We start from the raw sequence: 6473 nt of genomic DNA, 5'->3' as shown, positions 1-6473 counted from the left end.
CTATGGGTGCCTTGGGGAAATAGATGAGGTATTAAAAAAGAAGCAGCATGGAGAGCATGAGTTATCCTTGTGTTGAACAACTATTCCTTTGGGAATGAGAGATGAATTTCTGCTACTAGTTCATGGGTGGGCCCTCCATCCCTGGGCCATTTAATATCCAGCTTCCTGAATGAGCTCATGTCTGGCCCTATCCTAATGGCTTCTTCACTTTAGTGCTAAGTGCTGGAAGCACAACAAAGGCTGCTCTTAAGTTTCTGTACTTAAGCTAATATTTAGTAGCTTTGAGATAATGGATCTGTTTTATTCATATTATTATTGTTAATAATATAATCACAAAACTATAAATTACAATTATATAACTGTATAGATTTTTGGTAGCCTGTTTACATCTATGATCTGATTTGATCTTCACAGACCTACTATTTTAAATAAGTATTTAAATACTTAATGTTTACAACTCTCCCTATCTTCTCAGGTTTTCAAATCCACCAGCACATTCCAATTTTCCTGTTTTTCCATTTATGACTTTTGGGGCTTCCTGTGCATGCCTCTGTTCACTCAGGATTCCTTCCTTTCTGTTCATTTCTTCCCCTGGTCCCAGGCTCTTTCCTATGGATCCGTTCTGGAGTCTTCTGAACATACTGAGCTCATTTCCCATGATTTTTCCTTCTCTTGATTTCCCTGATATTCTCCCTTCCCATCCTTTCCACTTTGGTGTCTTTCAAATATGGCCATTTCTCTGACGCAGGTCTCACACGAGTCCTTACCTCTGCAGGGGATAGCTCCTCTCTTTTGTTCTATACCTCTGCTTCACCTCAGTCATTTTCTCTGTTTTTCTTGGCCATTTCCCATACTGTCCAAATATATTCTTTATTTCTACCCACGTCTCCTTTCTGAAGCACCCTTAACTGCCACCCTTTCTTTTACCATAGTAGGGAGTGTCCCTATATCTTTTGGGTATCCATAACCAGATGTAGTTATTTGACTACATCTTATCTTTCTTGCTTTTTGAAGGTGGCCCAAGAGGTACTTGCTTCTTGACTGTAATCTGGGTTTGAGTTAGGGCTCTGCATATGGCATGGTTTCTCAACTTTCCTGCTAGCAGCCCTTTATTTTTCTACTCCGAATGCCCCATGACTTTTGTTCACAACAGCCTCACACTGCCCCCAGTCTAGAGCTGTTTTCAGAGTAGCTGAAGCCTAGTTGATAGCTTCTCCTTTGACAATGTTCCCTCCACTACCATTTCACTTCCAGCCTACTGGTCCATTTGCTCTCCCACCCCTCATGCTTGCCTGATGAGAGCGCAGCACTCTCTGTCTTCTGTGCTACTGTTTTCAGGTCTACAGAGCACTGGGGCTGTCTTCTTTCTCCAGGATAGACTATACTTTAAATCTTCTGATTTCAATGAATCAGGAATTCCAAGGAACTGGGACCTGTACCAAGTAACATCAAAGCATTAACCTCCCGGCTTCTGCCCACTGCCTGAATTGTTCTGAGCCCCAGAACTGATGTAGGCAGCTGCCTTGGAGAAAGTTTGCCATGTGGAATGGTGAAACTTCTGCAGACCTACCTGGGCTATTCTCACACAGTTGGGGTGGAGTGCGGTTCTGACTTTATGATTTTCTTCATGGCAGAAGTGTGGATCCATGGTTATCTTCAATCACTGTGCACTTACATGACTTTGGATATTGTGGGACAGTTTTCTGTGTATTCTTTTATAGAAACATAAAAAGTTTACATGATTTCATAAACAAAGAAAAACTTCAAGTTAGGAATATTTAGATAATACTATTTTCTCCCCTTGTTGAATGTATGTGCCTGTTTTCTGGGAAAAGTTGCTGTAATTTTAGCGACTGCTTACAGAAGAATAGCAAATGATCAGTCTGCTAATCCTCTCTGTTTCCTATCGGAAGAAGAAGTGTCAGGATGGGTGGGAGTTCAGGTTCCAGTAGGGAAATTTCCAGAGAGTCTCCCACAATAAGCTGTCATCTTACTTGTTCATCTGTCTATTTGGCCAATTATTTAACTGAATTGTCATTATCTGATAACAACTCTGCCTCCCTTGCTAGAGTGTGAATTGCTCAAAAGCAGTGATATTGTCTTATTCTTGGTGAATGGCAGTTGTTGGAATTCAGCAAGTGTTTATTTGACGAATGAACAGATAGATAAATAAATGAGGAAACAGGAGCCAAGGGAGGTAATAAGCTGTGTGGTCTTGGGCTGTGTGTTAACTTCTCTGGGCTTTACTTATTTCACCTGTAAATTGAGGATGTTGGCAAAGCAGAAGGGGTTAAAGAAGGTTGGATGAGGCATTATGTACTTCTGAGAAAGGACATTTTTCCTGGCAAAGCGTTAAGGAGTGAGAGAATATGTGAACCAAAGGCAGGGGAGACCTGTCCTTCATACTGAGTGATCAGGAAAGACAAGTCATAGAATATCCAGCACTCCTCATTGTGTGGTGAGAACAGAAGAATGGAAATGCTGACATGCTCTGTCCAGACAGAGAGGGCCTGACACAGCTGTCAGGTTTCTTATAATCTGAGATTGGCAGGGAGAACATCTAAATATTTTCCACGTACCTGCTGAGAGGGCCAGAGGACTAGCTGAAGGAGGCTCCAGGACCTGGGGAAGCCTCTCATTGGGATGAGGGGTGCAGCAGCATGGCTGGAATGGAGAATGCGACTGACCAGGGACCATACAGGGCGTGCACGGCTCTTCAGACATCAACGGGGGAAAGGTGTCTATCAGTGACTGGAGGGAACCAGGATGCTATAGTAGATGTCAGTGTAGACAGATGAGACCACAACCAAAGGCCATTTCCCATGCTCTCATGCTAAGTATTACAGTCTCTGCCCCTTCTTTGTTCTTGGAACTTAATTGCAACCACAGGGATAAGGGTCGAGAGAAGAAAACCCTGACTTGATTGATTTTACCCAGAAGTGTCTGATTGAAGTCTCTGCCAAAAGATGGAATGGAAAGTTTGAGATAGAAAGTAAGGTCATATATAGAAAATAAAGTTGAATTCTGGCATACTTGAGTTTTGTGGATTGAGATTCTGTACCTCCTACGTACGTGAAATGTTAACACAGCCAGGAGCACTGAGCACTAATGATGGTAGAGACTTTAGAAATGCAGGGACAAGAGTGGAGATTTATCTTGGCTGTGGTTCTCTAAGTGTGGATTTTTGGGTTTCATTTCAGGATTTTGCTAATGTCCCTTTAGCCAACCAGTAATCAGGATTTTATTTTTCTTTCTTGTTCTCATTTATAATGTCCATAATTAACATATATTTGCATTTTAATTTTCTAACAGAAAGAATTGAATAAATATGCGATCTCTGCATACCACTGGAGCAGAAACACATTGAACTCCAGTAGCATGAGTTAAGGTCACTGTTGACATGCTTTTTACTTTAGCCCAAAACTATTTTCTAAGCTATGAGTGTAGCTTTCCTTTTTGGCACTTGGATCAAATAATTCCATTCTATTTTCATTTTTCCTAATGATGCTGAAAGATTCTAGACAAGCAGCCTAGGCCAAGCCGTTCATTTTACAGATGAAGAAACAGGGCCACAGAATTGTCTTACCCAAGAACCCTAGTAATGGTTAGTCAGTGATAGAGGTGGGTTTGGAACCCAGTCCTGTGATTCTGGGGCTTTTACTTAGGTCCTTATCTCACCTGTCCCTCTAATTCTGGAGGCAATTTCCTATCTTTCAGAAGCTAACTTTTAGAACATATCTATGGGAAAAGCATGGAAGACTTGGTTTTTGGTTGTTGTTCAAAAAAGGTAACAGTTAAAATTTTTTTTTTTTTGATGAAGAAGATCAGCCCTGAGCTAACATCCATTCAAATCTTCCTCTTTTTGCTGAGGAAGATTAGCTATGAGCTAATATCTATGCCCATATTCCTCTATTTTGCATATGGGATGCCGCCACAGCATGGCTTGATGAGCGGTGCGTGGGTCTGTGCCCGGGATCCGAACCTGTGAACCCAGGGCTGCTGAAGTGGAGCGCACAACCTTAACCACTACACCACCAGGCCAGCCCCACGGTTAAAAATTTTGATGATACGAAAATAAAAGTGAAGCTAATGGAGGTTGGGGTATGTTGAGGGTGAGGAAAGGTAGGGAATGAGTAAGGAGGCTAATGTCTTCATCTTTAAAGTGATGATCAAGGGCTACTGTCTAAAGTAATGAATAGTAAATAAGGTTTAAATAAAATATACAAGGTAACAAACTTTTAATAACTATTAAGAGTATCTGTCTATATTTCTGTCTGCTTGTCTGTTTCTCTATATCTATCTATCTATCTATCTATCTATCTATCTATCTATCTATCTATCTATCATCTATCTATGTATCTATCTATGTATCTATCATCTATCTCTATATATCTCCTTACAAGCTATTTAGGAAAGTAGGAAAAGTATTAAATAAGAAAAATTTTCTGTTTTCTAAATTGTGTAGTTTATAGATAGTTTAGAAAAGTTAATAAATCAGAGAAGAGAAGTATAACACATTGCCTGGAGTTATGGCAGTAACAACTATATGGACAGTAGAACTAAAAACAGGAACAGTTAAGAGGTTGCCCTGGGTCAGGATGGGAAGTGGAGAAAGTTGCAATTGGCAGTGAAATGGGTGGGAGATTGTGGCTTTTTGGTACAAATACTTCCATATTATTTTGTAGGTTTCCAAACACATGTATTGCTTTGACAAAAAGTATATATTTTATATTTTGATTGGTATTTGCCAATAAACCTTTTGAAGAGTCGGAACAGTTTACATTTCACCAACAGAATATAAGAATACTCTTTCTTCTACATACTTGCCAAAGGTGCACATTGGTTATTTGACAGTCATTGATTCTTGCCATCACACACTTATTTTTTTGTAAGTCTTCTGTGTGCATGAGAAATGACTTGAATATTTTTGAATGATTGGGTTTGTTAATTACGATGTTTAACTCTCCTGTATCTTTACCAATATTTTATTTGATTAAGCTATAAATCACTGAGAGAGGTGTTAAAACAGCCCACTATCAATGTGGATTTGTCTCCTCATAGGTCTGGCAGCGTTTCCTTCGTACACTTAGATGCTGAGCTATTAGGCAAACACAAGTATGGAATTGTTGTATTCTCCTTGCGACCTGCTTGTTTTATCATTGCATGGCGTCTCTCTTTATACATAGTAAGTCAGGATGCCTTTGGCTTGAACGACTAGGAATCTTATTATCTTACATGGAAAGAAGTCCAAAAAAGAGGGGTAGAGGGGTAAAGGAGTGGTAGCCATAAGAATGTGTCTTGCAGACCTCTAACTATAGAGAGCATGATTGACCAAGAACTTTCGCTGCTGTACTCTGAAAATCATCGCTGCACTTTGGTGGAAGCCGTGCTTTCCACAGGCTGCTCCCAGAGCAGCCAGTGACCGAGAGCAGCAAGGAGACTAAAGCAGGCCCATTCCTGGGAGACACGGATTCCTCTGACAACTGATTTTGGCTTGTGGACTCCTAGACAGCCATGGACACTTCCATCCACCTTCCTTCCCTCTCTTTTCCTCAGGAATTAGACTTACCTTGCAGTCTGATCGTTCTCCCAGCCTTTCCGAGCTCCCTCCCATTTCCTCTCATTTCCTTAATAAAATCCCTGCACATTTAATCCTGTCTTGGCATCTCCTTTTCAGAGAACCTGGATAAGCACAGGAGGGCTCCTTGTTTGTTGATTTAGCCGCTTGATGATTTCATCAGGGAACACGATTTCCTTCATTTCTTGCTCGGCCATCCTCAGTGTGTTGTTCTGCTTTCAGGCCAGCCCTCATCATGGTCACTGTGGCCACTGCAGAGTGGCCACTGCAGGCAGCACATCCAGACACAACAACGTCCAGAGGGAGGAAGGGACTACATTTTTCAGCGTCTCTTTGTACCCGAGAAAATCTTTCCCAGCAGCCCTCCACAGCCTCCTTTACTTCTCATTGGCCAGACAGGGGTGATGTGTCTGCTTCACAACCAATCGCTGGCACGTGAAAAAAGATCTCACTGACTGACAGACACAAATCAATGCTTACCTATGAGTTGGGGATGAGGTCAGCTTCCTCTAAGTCCCGTGATAGAGAGACGGGTAACCAAACCAAGAGCCGTGTTCTATTATGAAGGAAGAAAGGAAAGATGGATATTGGGTGGGCAATCAACTGTCTGCTATATTTAATAACAATTTTGGCTCTAGGATCTATTTCATCAAGTATCAGTCACCTTTCTTTCTGATATATTTTTTTTTTTTGGTGAGGAAGATTGGCCCTGAGCTAACATCTCTTGCCAATCTTTCTCTTTTTGCTTGAGGAAGATGGTCCCTGAGCCAACATTGGTTCCAGTCTTCCTCTATTTTGTATGTGGGACACTGCCACAGCATGGCTTAATGAGTGGTGTGTAGGTCCATTCCTGGGATCTGAAGCCACAAACCCCGGGCCACTGAAACAAGGTGCA

The 6473-nt window shown here is 41.4% G+C and overlaps 1 long non-coding RNA gene across 1 annotated transcript; it reads right to left on the bottom strand.

Moving 5' to 3' along the window:
- Positions 1–1267: 1267 nt before the first annotated feature.
- On the bottom strand, positions 1268–6167 carry LOC131404192 (uncharacterized). Its single transcript, XR_009219753.1, has 3 exons — positions 6059–6167; positions 2580–2714; positions 1268–1712 (listed from the first exon to the last, which is right to left on the bottom strand). It is a non-coding gene; the product is annotated as an uncharacterized LOC131404192 (long non-coding RNA).
- Between the last annotated feature and the right edge of the window lie 306 nt (positions 6168–6473).

The sequence above is a fragment of the Diceros bicornis genome, chromosome 1 (genome assembly GCF_020826845.1).
Source record: "Diceros bicornis minor isolate mBicDic1 chromosome 1, mDicBic1.mat.cur, whole genome shotgun sequence".
NCBI classification, from domain to species: domain Eukaryota; kingdom Metazoa; phylum Chordata; class Mammalia; order Perissodactyla; family Rhinocerotidae; genus Diceros; species Diceros bicornis.
Note: the sequence above shows the minus strand (reverse complement) of the source record. Positions and strands in the feature narration are given on the sequence as shown.